The sequence below is a fragment of the Herpailurus yagouaroundi genome, unplaced genomic scaffold (assembly GCF_014898765.1).
Source record: "Herpailurus yagouaroundi ecotype Mexico unplaced genomic scaffold, PumYag 164, whole genome shotgun sequence".
Classification (NCBI taxonomy): Eukaryota; Metazoa; Chordata; class Mammalia; order Carnivora; family Felidae; genus Herpailurus; species Herpailurus yagouaroundi.
This window is the reverse complement of record NW_024412405.1, coordinates 7,279,097-7,294,277: the sequence shown is the minus strand read 5'-3', so window position 1 is coordinate 7,294,277 and position 15,181 is coordinate 7,279,097.

The window sequence follows — 15,181 nt, the reverse complement described above, 5'->3', positions numbered from 1 at the left end:
CATTCTGCCCATGAGTCCTGGCACCAAATGGTGCTTGCTGATGTTCCCCTGAGCACCGTACACGATACGTTGACCAAAGCACATCAACAGTATGTTCAACGTATACATCAGTGTATATATCAAATATACGCTCACTGTGTATTCTTATTGTGACCTGTGATCCATCAATACTTTCATATGTTTAATTCCCACTAACTGTATTGATAACATGTAGTAAGATTAGTTCTCAACAAAGATGATAAGACTAAAAACATTGCAATGTTCCAGCCCAGCAGCTGGAGGTCCAGAATCTATTGACAACAATCTGTCATCTCAGTGTTCAGATGCGGACAGTCATTGAGCCTTGGGCTCTGACAGTGTCAGGGCTCTGCTTCTCCTAGATGATCCATGCAGGCGAGTCTTACACCATAGTCAGCCGCATCGGCGTCCCTCAACAGTGAGGTGTGCCTGTCCTTTTTCCTGTTTAAATTTATGTTGACTTTATGTAGTTACATTTTTCTAGTAGTATGTGACCTGGTTATATTGCTTCTGGTTAATGAAGTGATCAAAATTCCTGTCTTTGGAGCTAAGTTGCAAACACATCACATGATGTTGAGACTTTTCTTCATGAACCTCAGTGAGATGGGAAGAGGCATCAAAGATGATGGATGAGTAGGAGGACCCCAGGCTCATTTTTTCCCAAGAACACAGGTAGATAACCATCCAGTCATTGTGAATACTCTGAGAAACTGACCTGAAGGCCGACAGAACAACAAACTTCACAACTGAAGGGAGAGAAGAGGTCACAAGGAAGAATGCAGGAAGTATGGAGATGTGGTTTAGGGGAGAAATGGATCACAGGAGCCATGGTCAGGGAGAAGGAGATTGGAGCACACTGAGGAACGCACACGAAGAACGTTGTCCCAAAGCCATTGGCTTGGAAAATGAGAGAGACTGAAATTCATCAGTTCTTAAAACCAGCAGGGCTTAAAGCCTGGAGTTTTAAAGGTCAGCAAGCTTGGCTGAAATAGAGCCAGGAGGGCACTGAGCTGCTCCTGGAGAGAAGGCACAGAAACAACCCTGGATCTGACAGCATGGAAACAGTGATCTGAAAAATGCCTGGGGCACACAGTGGGAGGTTATTTACTAAAACCACTTCTTTGAGAGGCAGCATTCAGAGAGCTGCCTCTCAAGGAACAAAAAAGCTAGCTGGCACCTTTCCCTCCCCTGCCCCTCAGCATAAACACAGAACCACCTGAGGGAAGCAGTTCAGCTTGGACATTAGCTGCCTAACTTGCTTAAAGCACCACCACCCTGTGCTCTGGCAGGACTGCCCTTTTCCATCAAGCTTGCCTCAGTCCCAGCATGGTAAGCCCCTCCCCTAGAAGACCAGCACAAACGCCTGCCCACACCATATCTGTCCACCAGAGAGTTCTTCAGGTCCTCGATTCTGATGAAGTTGGTGTCAGGTCTCACTTCACAAGCAGGCCAATGCACACCTAGCTAAAACTCACCACATTCAGGCCAGGGGCCAAACGTTGCTCACTGCAAGCAAGGAGAGTTTCTGCAGATGACTGGCTTGAAGAGGAGAGAGCAGCCAAACACAGTAGTAGAGTGCAGGCAGCACTCACCAGAGACACTCTTTGAAGCTCCAGGCCCTGGGCACCACATGACCTCTCTCCACAAAACCATTTCATTCAGGAACAGGAAACATAACTGGCTTTTCTAACTCAAAGAAGGCAGAGACTTAGACAAAATGCCAAGATAAAGGACTTTATCCCATATCAAAGAATAAGATAAGAACATGGCCAGAGATCCAAGCAAAACAGATATAAGTAACATGCCTGATGGAGAACTTAAGGCAACAATCTCAAGGATACTTACTGGGCTTAAGAAAAAATTGAAAGACAGAAGGGAGACCTATACCACAGAGATAAAGGACTTAAAAATCTATCAGAGGTGAAGAATGCAATAAACAAGATTGGAAAACACTTGATAAACAGCATGCTGGAAGAAGCATAGAAATGAATTATGACCCAGAAGACGAAATAATGGGAAATAATGAAGTTGAACAAAAGATAGATGAATCACGCAACACACGAATAGACTTAGGGAACTCATTTACTCGATCAAACATAGTAACATGCATATACAGGAGTCCCAGAAGAAGAGAGAGAAAGGCACACAGAAAATTTATTTCAAGAGATAATACCTGAGAACTTCCCTAATGTGGGGAAGGAAACAAACATCAAAATCAACAAAAGCAGGCCAGTACCAAAACATACTGCAACTACATTTGCAAGATATAGTGATAAAGGAAAAATCTTAAAAGCAGCAAGACAAAAGAAGTCCTTAACTTACAATGGAAAACCCATAAGGCTAGCTGGAGATTTCTCAACAAAAACTTGGCAAGCCAGAAGCAAGTGGCATGGTATATTCAAAGTGCTGAATGGGAAAAAATTTGCAGCCAACAAAGCTCTACCCAGCACACTATCATTCAGGAGAGAAGGAGAGATAAAAGGATCTTCCAGACCAAAAAAAAAACAAAAAAAAAAAAAAAAAAAAAAAAAAAAAACTAAAGGAGTTCATGACCACTAAAAGAGCCCTGCAAGAAATATTAAAGAGGACTCTTTGAGTGCAAAGGAGAGACCAAAAGTGACAAATACAAGAAAGGATCAGAGAAAATCTCCAGAAACAATGTCAAAATAAATGGCAATATATAAATAACTCTCAAGAATTACTTTGAACATAAATGGATTAATGCTCCAATCAAAAGATGCAGGGTGTCAGAATGGATAAAATCAAACAAACACCAAGATTCATCTATATGCTGCCTACATAAGAATCATTTTAGACCTTAAGTCACCTACACATTGAAAGTGAGAGAGTAGAACAACATTTATCACACAGATGAATATCAAAAGAAAGTCAGAGTAGCAATACTTAATATTGAACAAACTAGACTTTTGTTTCTGTACTGCTTTTATCCTGCTTTACTATCAATGTGTTCCCTTTATTCCATTATTTGTAAGATGTTGATAAAGATTGTCATAAATATATACATTTTTAAATGTTTGGTAGAATTGACCAGTGAAACCATGTGATCTCGGGCTTTTCTGTGCTGGGAGAATTTTGATTCCTAATTCAACTTTTATCTTGTTATTAGTCTAAGAAGATTTCCTATTTCATGCATTTAAGATTCATGATCCAAACATGGTAACTTGTGCATTTTAGGAATTATCTGTTTTTTTTTTTCCTAAGTTATCTGATTTGTTAGTATATAATGGCTTAGAGTAATTTATTATCACACTATGTATTTCTGTGATTATCTACTGCTTTCTATTTCTAATTTTGGTTTCTGAGTCTTGTCTCCAATTTTTGCTTAGTAAATGTAGTCACAGCATTGCCAATTTTGTTTATTTTTTTGGCTGTTTGCAGATTTAATCTTGTTCATTTATTTTTAAAAAATCTGGGTATTACTTTCAAAGCTGTTATTATTTATTATGCTCTCTATATTATTTATTAGTGTCTGTCATTTCCTTTCTCTACTAAATTTCAGCTAAGTGTCTTCTTTTTCTAGTTCCTTGCGGTATGTTGTTTATTTGCATTTTTTATTTTAATATAAGCATTTTTAGCATGTTTCATTCTAACATCTGCTTTTGCTGCACCCCACAGGTTTTGAAATATTGTGTTTTCTTTTTCTTTTGCTTTGATATATTTTGATTTGCTGGTTTTTTTTCATATTTGGCCCATTGCTTGGGCAGTAGTGTGCTGTTTAAGATTTGCATATTAAACAATTAATATTAACATTGTAGATTTTCCAGCTTTGATTTATTGTTGATCTTTAGCTTGTAGCATTGTGGTTGGAAACTATATTTGGTTGGTATAATTTCAGTCTTCTTAAAGGTGTAATATTTGTTATGTCTTTTTTAATGTGGTTTATTTATTTTTTTTTTTAATTTTTTTTTTCAACGTTTATTTATTTTTTCTTTGGGACAGAGAGAGACAGAGCATGAACGGGGGAGGGGCACAGAGAGAGGGAGACACAGAATTGGAAACAGGCTCCAGGCTCTGAGCCATCAGCCCAGAGCCTGACGTGAGGCTCGAACTCACGGACCGCGAGATCGTGACCTGGCTGAAGTCGGACGCTTAACCGACTGCGCCACCCAGGCGCCCCTAATGTGGTTTAACCAGGAGATTCTTCTGTGTGTACTTGAAGAAGAGGTGCATTCTATTCGTCTTGGATGAAATGTTTTATATATGTATGTATCTAAAAGATATAGATATATATATATATATATACATATATATATATATATATACACACACACCTATACAGACACACACACACACACACACACACATATATATATATATCTGTTACAATCATGTATTTTGAAGTATGCTTCAAGAAAAAATGTTTTTGTTAAAAAAATAATAATAACTTTAACTGAAGGTACTCATTTAAAATAAATAATATCGGGGCGCCTGGGTGGCGCAGTCGGTTAAGTGTCCAACTTCAGCCAGGTCACGATCTCGCGGTCCGGGAGTTCGAGCCCCGCGTCGGGCTCTGGGCTGATGGCTCGGAGCCTGGAGCCTGTTTCCGATTCTGTGTCTCCCTCTCTCTCTGCCCCTCCCCCGTTCATGCCCTGTCTCTCTCTGTCCCCAAAATAAATAAACGTTGAAAAAAAAAATTAAAATAAATAAATAAATAAATAACATCAAGGTGCCTGGGTGGCTCAGTCAGTTAAGCATCTGACTCTTGACTTCAGCTCAGGTCATGAGCTCATGGTTTATGAGTTTGAACCCTGGGTCAGGCTCTGCACTGACAGTGAAGAGCCTGTTTGGAATTCTCTCTCTCTCTCTGTCTCTCTCTGGGTGTCTCTCTCTCTGCCCCTCCCGCACTGGTGCTGTCTCTCTCTCTAAAAATAAACTTAAAGCAATAATAAAAATTTAAAAAAATAAAATAAAATGAAGCATATCAAGGGAGGTGGGGGGATGGGCAAAATAGGTGAACGGATAAAGAGTTATACTTATAATAATGAAAAACGAAAACTGAATGTACAGAATTACTGAATCACTATATAGCACACCTGAAACTATTATAATAACACTGTATGTTAACTGTACTGGAATTAAAATAAGACCTTAATTTTTAAAAGTTGGTTTTTTAATTTCGAAATGGTGGTTTGGAAATAGTTTGGAAATGAAGTTGGAAATTGTGGTTTCCATGTTTAGTCCCATTAGTAAATGTAAGTTCATTTTAGTCTAAAGGAAAATGGCTGATAGACAAAGAAACACACTCGCAGTCACACACACATACACACACACACACACACACACACACACGCACACTCAGAGAGAGAGACTGAGAGAGAGGCCTTGAGAGAGCAATCGAGGGAGACACTCAAAGGAATATACATGTATTTCACTGGATTTTGGTAAGTAAATGAACGGTGTTAATTATTCATGTAGGGCTGTACTTATGTTTATACTTTGGTACTAAAATACCATCATGATAATGAATACTTGACGATAAATAGTCCTCATGTTTTCAGAGACTAATTTCTAATTATAATGCATGTCTAATATTTTTATTGAGATAGACTTTGGAAAAATATTTGACTTTGTATAGTACCAATACATTCTTGGTGATGCATTTAATAAAAGTGTGTTGAAATCAAATAATACTAAAGCAAGTATAAAGATTATGTTTTATCAGAAAAGATATTTGGCACTTAGACCAAAATTTCCTAGGGTTATTTAACAGAATCCTATATTGTTTCAATATTTATTTCTCTGAGCCCCATTTTCTACATCATTAGCATGAAATAACTGCATTTTGATCCCCACAATCTTTTTCTCCTGCAGTGCATGATAATTATGTGTATATATATATATAGATTTATCTCATCTCTCTTCCCAATACCTCCCTTTCTCTCTCTCTTTTTCTCTCCATACTCAAGTTCAGTCATATTTTTAGTCATATTCCTATAAATCACAATTATCCCAAAAGAAAAAATAATCCAAAATTAAAATTTCCATTATGTAAAGAAATAAGAAGAACACACAGAGAGAAATATCTTTCTTTCTAGAAGAAGCCTTTGAACCAATAAAAATATTCTGTAATAGAATATTACACTCTTGTAAAGAAGGAAAATTATCCCTTTATACACAAAGAATTGGTTCATTTACTACCCATAATACTGGTCTTGATTTTGGAAACCAAAGCAAACAATGCACATTACATTTTAAACGTTATTAAAATTTGAGGTGCCTGGATGGCTCAGTCTGTTAAGAGTCGAACTCTTGAGTTTGGCTCAGGTCATGATCTCCCAGTAGTGAGACCAAGCCCTACACTGGGATTCACACTGAGCATGGAGCCTGCGTAAGATTCTCTTTCCCTCTCCCTCTGCCCCTCCCCTGCTCATGCGCACGCTCGCGCTCTCTCTCTCTCTCAAAAAAAAAAAAAGTTGTTAAAATTTAAACAATAAGATATTCAGTTGGAGGAATAATGAGCAATTATCTTAAAAGTAATGTCATGTCATTCTAGACTTTTTATAGCTTAAGACTATCATTCAGATTCAGTAAGTTGATGATGTGTCAGTCATAGAGTCCATATGTGAAAGCACTTTGGGCATGTGTTTTGTATTCTTCTTCAAACAGGAGTTAATATAATATGATTTTATTCAGAGCATAATTTTGCATCAGTGATTCAAAGAGATGCATGTCCATAACGCTGGTAAAATATTTCGTTTCATTTATTATTTCAGTGAATAATAAATCAAATGCAGTGAGAGAATATTTAGGGTATCTCATCAGCATGGAGATTCGTTTCTATTATTCTAATATATATAATACATGTAGTTTGTAATAACATATATTATATATTTACATAATAAATATCCCATTATTAACTATTAGGGGTGTCGAATGATTTCAATAATCCTTCTTTTGTCCCTTATACCTAATTTAAATATATACTTTTTTCAAAATACTTTTGCTATAATAGTATCTTGCTTAGTATTAAATTTGTATACAATTTTGGATGAATTTACTGCAACCTGGAGCTGGCTGCTGGCTAGGTTTAGAGAGAGGGCAGGTAACAGAAAATCAGAACCAATATAACTAGGGTGCATATGGATTAAACAAATATGACTGCCCTTAAGACCCTGTGCTGATCAGTCAACCAGCCTTGAGGTAAAATGCTAACAGAAATCCCATATGAATTCTCTGCTTTCGATGGTGATTTCTTCTACTTTTGAAATCACCTCATCCTGCTGTTATGTAAACTAGCTGCTTATACTACAGTCATAAGCTTCCAAAAGGACGGCTTGTTCAGGAGAGGAACAAGATGAACAAATCTATCATCTCTATTTTCTGATTACTTACTATTTTAAAAGTCAAAGTTCTTGGGGCATTGGGGTGGGTCAGTCCATTAAGCGTCAGACCCCTGACTTCAGCTCAGGTCATGATCTCATGGTTCTTGAGATGGAGTCCCACATGGGGCTTTGCGTTGACAGCCAAGGCTTTGTGTTGGAGCCTGCTTGGGATTCTCTCTCTCCTCCCTCTGTTCCTCCCCCAGTAGCACACGTGCATGTTCTCTCTCTCTCTCTCTCTCTCTCAAAATAAATAAATATTAAAAAAATAGATCTCATTTCCACTAAAACAAATCATAGTTCTTAATCATAACTTTAAAAGAAACCCCATAATACAAATATTGTAAAAACCAGTGAGGTGGGGCTTTTTGTCAGGAAGAAGTAAACACGTTCAACTTTTTGGGAAAGTATTTTGACAAGGCCAAGGAATAGCCTTACACGTGTCTACAGATTTAATCTTTTCTTTCCATTTCGTGGTTTTAGTCTAAGAAACTCTGAGAAATAGATGTGAGAAAGCAGAGGGAACAAGTTGGAGAGAGCAATTAGAAGCCATTCAATTTTCCGAGTAAGATCAGCATTTGCCCTGTTGATTTAAATTGCTCTTAAAGGGGACAGGGATTATTTTCCCTGTCACTGATTTAGTATTTACTACATTAGTAGAAAAATGACAATCTTCATAATTGACCTTAAAAAGATAAAATATAACGATTGTCTCCAAAACCTAGTTTTAGGGGACAGACCTTGAGCTTGAGGACACAAATGTCATCACGGTTTTTCCTTTCCGTTCTTTGATTTTGCTGAATAATAAATGCCGTGGCTTCTATGTCCTTCTGATCAAAACCATGTTTGATACACTCTCTGAAAATGAAAACATTTAATAAATATCAAACTTTTATGCTTCAATATTCTTTGTGGAAGTACTTAAGCATTTTGAAGTATTAATCTTGGAAGAGAGAGAAGAAATCCTGGCAACTAATTTTCTTTCAAGGTTATATATTCTTTAATTATCACTTGTCTACAGGAAATAGAAATATCTTATTTAGGGCTCCGAAGTGCACACTCAAGCTGCTGACTCCTTTTGAGAAGTCGGCAAGGTATCTCCAAAAATTCAAAGGCAGAAATTGGATTCGTTTTATTTTATTTTATTTTATTTTATTTTATTTTATTTTTTTAATGGTTTTTATTTATTTTTGAGACAGGGAGAGACAGAGCATGAACAGGGGAGGGTCAGAGAGAGGGAGACACAGAATCTGAAACAGGCTCCAGGCTCTGAGCTGTCAGCACAGAGCCCGACGCGGGGCTCGAACTCACGGACCGCGAGATCATGACCTGAGCCGAAGTCGGCCGCTTAACCGACTAAGCCACCCAGGCGCCCCGGATTCGTTTTATTTTATATATTGTATGAATATGACCATGAGATGCTATGTGTATTCATTCATAAGAGGGAAAGGAGTAGCTTGATTCAGGTTAGACCCTGTGTTGGATAGACTCTTTTTTCTGGATAGACAAGGGTTTCGGGGAGGAAAGCGACGTTAAATAGGCCTTCGCTTGACATACGATGTTTAACCTGTGACTCATGAACTAGAGGCTGATGTGGTCAGCTGTGTTTGGGGAATATGAGAATCAATAAAATGAACGTGGTCCTCCATCGTCTCCTGAATGCACCCTTTCTTTTCCGTCTGTCCCACCGTTGACTTGGTTTAGGCTCTCATCAGCTTTCCCTGCCCTAACAGAATGGTCTCCTAACTGAAGTTCTCACAGCCATTTTCTCTCTCTTCAAGACACTCTCCGCCTCAGAGTTGTCTATGCTGTTTTGCCATTTCTAAAACATGGACAAATCCACTGTGTCCCAGAGAACTGAAATCGCATGCTCTCTTTGCCTAAACATATTTATCCAAAGAAAAGTTGGCTCCCCAAGGTAAGTGGCCCCTGGGGTACTGAGAGTTTCTATTGTATAGAAGCACACTTGACCAATGCAGAAACTACATGAGGACCAGACACATAGCGATGATCTCATGTGGTTAGACTAAGCGGAAACAATGTCCCGTTTGTTGGAGGGTGACAGGTAGCAATCTTTTTTCTCAAAAAACTCAAAGATCACTAACCCTTCCGCGGGCATTGTTAACAAAGCCAGCCAACATTCACTGAGCACTGCATATTGCTATTTCAACTAATTCGATGTGCTATTTCAATTAATGCTGACAATAATCTTAGGAGGTAGGTGCCACTATTCACCCTAATTAAGAAACAAGGAAACTAAGACACAAACGCAAGAGTCTTTCCTCCTAGACAATCCAGTGAATGTTGCAACCAGGATATGATGTGAAAAAGTCTGACCCCAGATCTGAAGCCTCACCTCCCGATCGGTCTGCTAGATTCAACCTAGTCTGTAGCACTTCTACCTTCTTTCTTTCCTTCCCCTTTCCTCCTTCCTACTTTCCTTCCTTCCTCCCTCCCTTCCTCCTCCCTTCCTCCCTTCCTTCCTTCCTTCCTTCCTTCCTTCCTTCCTTCCTTCCATTTCTTCCCATAACCCACAGCCAACCAACCCTGGCAACTCCAAATGCAGGGCTGAGTGCATGACATTGAAAGTACTTGACTCATTCACCAGACCTGACTCCAATATACACAGCTTCAGCATGTTCTAGCCATAAAAATGGGAGATAGTTTGGCCAATAGAATGACAGAGAAGCATTCTGGGAAAGAAGAAAGCTCACCCTTGGGGATTTGAATCCATCAACCCACCCGTGAGTCTTTTACTTGCTAGCCTATTAAGCTTACTTATTAGCAAATATTTAAATGAGTGGGTCAGGCTTCAGCCACTTCTAGACAAACTATGCTTATTTATACGTGGGTGATTTGGCAAACGCTTTCTGGGAGATGAGCAAAATAAGCCTGTTACTTCAATAAAAATAACTTGCAGTATGGTTGAAGGATGATAAAGTTTGAGCTTAGAAGCAAAAGTTAAAATTTGGAAAATTTGTCTCTGCCGTCACGAGTTTGACAAATTCCCTGCACTTAAAGACTCTTCTGCTCAGTCAGTGGTGATAGTAACAAATGTGTGGTTTTTTTTTTTTTAATTGTAGAATGAAATGTGTCAACACTTGGAGGATGTGAATAATTGAGTGCACTAATACTTTCCAAATGACCAATGCATAATTAGTAAAACATGCATGGATAAAAGATTCATTCAAAGTGACAGACAGATCAATGGATTTTAATGTATCATCGTATAAAGCATTTATTATGGTTTTAGTTGCAACTAACGTCTGAAAAAAAAAAACCCACCATGTTTTAACATCAAAGAAAAATATCCCCCATGATTTGAAATGGCCACTAAACTACGATAGGTCGTTTGAATCTGGATTTTCATCATATAATTCAATCAAAACGCAGATTGAATGTGAAACCAATGTGAGCACGCAGCTAGCTTCAGGGAAGCCGAACATGAAAGAGATTTGCAAATACGGAGGGCAAGTCCATCCTCCTCCTTATTCATAGTTATTTTCATGAAAATACTACATTGATTATATTACCTGATGGCTTTATCATCCTTTTATATTAATGTATAGACATTTATATTTTCTACTTTCTAATTTTTAACTTCTCATAAGGAAATGAACTATCTGTGGGGTTGGTTGTCTTTGGGTTTTGAGAATGTAATGAGTTCCAACCTCCAGAATTGAGAACACAACTTTCTGAAGTTCGTAAGGGAGTAAGTTCATAACTTAGTTGTTCCCTATGGTCACCAGGGGATTCTGACGGTGCAGACAGCCTGGGGAGGGGTGACAGGCTTGCTGAGAGAAAGAGAGGGAGGAAGAGATAGAGGGGGGCGGAGAGGAGAGATTGTGTTAGCAACCCATAGTGATCAAGTTAATCCTACAGACCAACACCTTGCCATGTGATCACTCCCACATTCAAAATCCCATCTATTTGGTAATTTTTCTCTAATTTTTAATTTCACAATTTATGAAACCTCTTTCCTTTCCAACTTCTTTTTTTTCTTTCTTTTTTTTTTTTTTTTTCCATAACGAAATGCAGTCTAATCCTTTCCCACATGGCCAGCCAACTGGTTCCTGTGGAGTCAGTCCTGCCTGAGGAGCATAGAAGCCCTGTCCACGCTTTCCTGACGGAACCCTCCTGGGTAACTTTTTACCTTCTTTCACTAAGTGGGACTATTTAACCTTTCTAAGTGATTCAGGTTTCTCTCGCACCTTTGGGGGGGCTTTCTCATTTCCTCTTTGTCTCTGTATCCTATTTACTCTGTAATTTCTTGGTGAATTTTGAAAAACCGTGGAAGAAACAGGTTTTGAGACTTTGACATGGATTTTCTGCAGACGTGTTGAGACTTTGCGACGTGTGTAATCCAGGCTCTTTTATTTTTCAGATGCAAACACCACAGCTGGGAGAAGCTCCGTGATTGGGATCGTGTGACATATGGGTGACAAGGCAGTGTCACCGCCACTGTGCAGGGCCCCATCTCCTCAGGCAGGGTGTTTTCCCTGTGCCCCTTCTCTGGGGGTGGGCTCCTGGATCGTCTTAGTTCAAGGCTGTGTCCTTTCTCCATTCGTGGGAGGGACTCTCTCGTTATTAGTACAGTGGCTCGATTGTCCTGCAGGCACAGTAAACTTGCTCTGAGCTATAGCTTCTACAGCTTATACTTTAAAAAGAAAAAAAAAATTCTTTTCAGTTTAATTTTGAGAGAGAGAGCGAGCCCGATGAGGGGCTCAAACCCATGAACTCCGAGATCATCACTTTAACTGAAATAGTCAGATGCTTAACTGACTGCACCACCCGGGCGTGCCTCGACAGCTTCCATTTCTACAGCTTACCGCGGATCACGTTCCAAGTGGGTGAAGTCAGCGAGGCAAATGTCTAACTGCAACAATAGTTTTCTTCAAAGATCTGTTTGCCACTGAAGGCAGATTCGAAATGTCAGTATCTTTATTTTTAGGATACTATACATTAGTGGTGACCGTAAGGAAAGGAGAAAGACAGCATCACAGCGTTGCAGTTCTCAGAATGGCAGAGGATCCAAGAATAACACCCGTCTTCTCAAAAAGAAAAGAAAAGAAAAAAAAAAAAAAAAAGATTGGGAGGAAATGGTTAACCAGGTCTGTGTTAAGAAAGGAAAAAGCAAAGCCCAGTGACAAAATGAGGGTCACTGGTATAGGGACAGCTTTCCAACAACAGCTCACCCGGCAGGGATGCCACGGAGGGAGGGGGAAGGGGGAGGGGGTGTAGACAGATAATAGGAGTGCCGGGTGGCGGAGTGGGGGGTTGTAGAGAGAAGGAAGGAAAAGAAAGCTGAGTAAGGGCAGAGAGTAGAATTGACTCCTGTGATGGCAGACGGTCTCTTAGAATTGCTGGATATAAGAAGCTCCCTATACTTGCTGGGCAGAATGAGCAAATATCATGTGATCATCAGGGCCAGTCACCAGTGGGAAGGAGATGCTCGCTACCTCTCCCCTGGTGTTTGTAGACTGACATATGGATAAGGGACTGTCAAAGGGAAGTGGGTTACCCCTTTTCATGATCCTTCCCAATGCTTCCGTGGAAGTGGATGAGCGTATTGTTGCTCACTGTCTATCCGCTGTCCTGTCCACAGTCTCTTGGAAGCACTGACCAATAGAGGCTTTTTAAGACTTAAGTGTTAAACCTTCCTAGGCCATGCAGAGCAGGCACAGGGCGTGGCGTAGAAAAGAGGCATCTGTATTACTCGGAGAGGGTGTGTGCAGTGGGGACAGGCATGAGCCAGGGTAGGGGCAGAAGCCAGGCTCTGGGTTTCTGTGGGGTAAGAGCGATTTTGCTAATAACTAGTCTTATGGTAACTCTTAGTAGATTTCCTTGTGAAAAACACTACTGACTCAGATTCCTGTCTCCAGCTTCTGCCAACAAATCAATGGCCCCAGTTCTAGGTCTGGGAAGAATGAATGACAATTCCCAGGACAAGTCTGATTATTGGAGTTAAGTAGAAAGAAAGCACCAGGGAAGGTAGGTGAAGGAAGAGGACTGCATTAGTGCTGAAGCCACTGGACCTCATCCTGGGCAGTCCTATTCTTATATGTGGGTTTGCATTGTGACCTTCAAGGACCTCCATCATCTCAATTATAAAATGCTATCAGTTGTATTAGTTTTCCTCCGGCTTCCATCACAAACTACGATATGTGGATGATTTGGAATAAAAAAACTTGTTGTCTCACAGCTCTGGAAGCTAGAAGTCCAAGATCAGGATGTCAGTTCCTTCCGAGAGCAAATCAGTTCCATGCCTCTCCTCTGTGGTTCCTTGTTTCTGGTGACTTTTTGGCAATGTTGGGTGTCCGTTGGCTTGTAAATGCATCATCCGGATCTCTGCCTTCATCTTTACATAGTGTTCTCCCTCTGTGTGTTTTTGCATCCAGATTTCCCCTTCCTGTTAGAAGAACAATCATATTGGATAACGGGATACCCTCCCCCGGATTGCCTTATCTTAACCAGTTACATCTGCGACGACCCTGTTTCCAAATTAAGTCACATCTGGAAGTACGGTGGTTAAGACTTCAACACATGAAGGAGAGGCCCCAGTTCAACCCGGGATGCTAATATGAAAAATAATCTCTCTGAATTTGGTAAGGATGAAAGTACTTGGCCTATAAATGGTCATATAAACAAGGAGGTCAACAAATGAGGTCCATTGTGTGAACATTTATCTGTAAAACGAAGTCAAAGGTACTGACTTCTGAGTGTTGTCACTAAGATTTAATGTCCCAATGCGTCATACAATACTTCTTAGTGTCTACCAATCCAGGCCTAAGCCGGCATCTGATCCAAAAGTACGAAATGGGATTGTTAAAATTCCTAGTACATGCTCTCCTAGTAGGTGTGTGTATATTTTGCTTCTGATCTACTAAGCTACAAACTTCATGTTCCTAACAGGACACTACGTTTCACAGTGAAATTAATGTCAGGCTTTACTGGCATGATAGAAATTTCTCTGACTTTTCCTTCTAGGATTGCACGTTTCTCGTTAGTGAGCCAAGGACTTGACACTCCTATGTAGGGGATGCCCTAGGCCAAGCCCAGCATATTTGTAAGCATGCAAAGCCATGTGCATAGGTTTCGGGAGGGATATTTTAATTAAAAGTATAGATTTATATTTTAGATGGATGAACTGAAAATGTCATGTGTCTCAAAGAGTCTGTCTGCTTTTATTATAATTCTGTTTGCTGATGTGCTGTCGTATGCCTTTTCCTGATATAAATCCTTTTCCTGATGTAAAAATGTCTGATTTGTAAGCTCATTTAGGTTCTCTTTGATGGCGATTTTGGTCAATGCATTCCATATGCTTATTACAAAACGTTTGGAAATGTTATGTCTAAATTCTTTACATATTTGGAACCATCATTATTTTTGTACCATGGATTGTCAGTTTCATACCCATTGAAAAAGAAGTCACGTTTTCTTTTCTTCAAAAGAAATTCCTTTTTCTTAATATAATCTGGTATCCACCCCCTCCCCGCAAATACAACCAAAGAAAAGTTTTCCCCCCTCTTTAAGGCCTACAAGAATCTTCTGCTACTAATATTTTTACTATTAAATATAGCTTCTATTGTTTCAGGCTGTATTGAGGAAGTCCATGGTCAATGTTCAAAGTGGATTAAGACCAGTATAGAGGGATACAAAAAAGTGAGCTTCAATCTACACAGAGGGGTGGGGAAGCAGGGGGTCAGGGACTGACTTTAAATCACACACAGGAACAAGTCTCAATCCCGCACTTAATTCAACATAAACGTAACAGCAGCATGAGTTGGTGTTGGCCACTAGCACCACTATCACTAACTCAAATG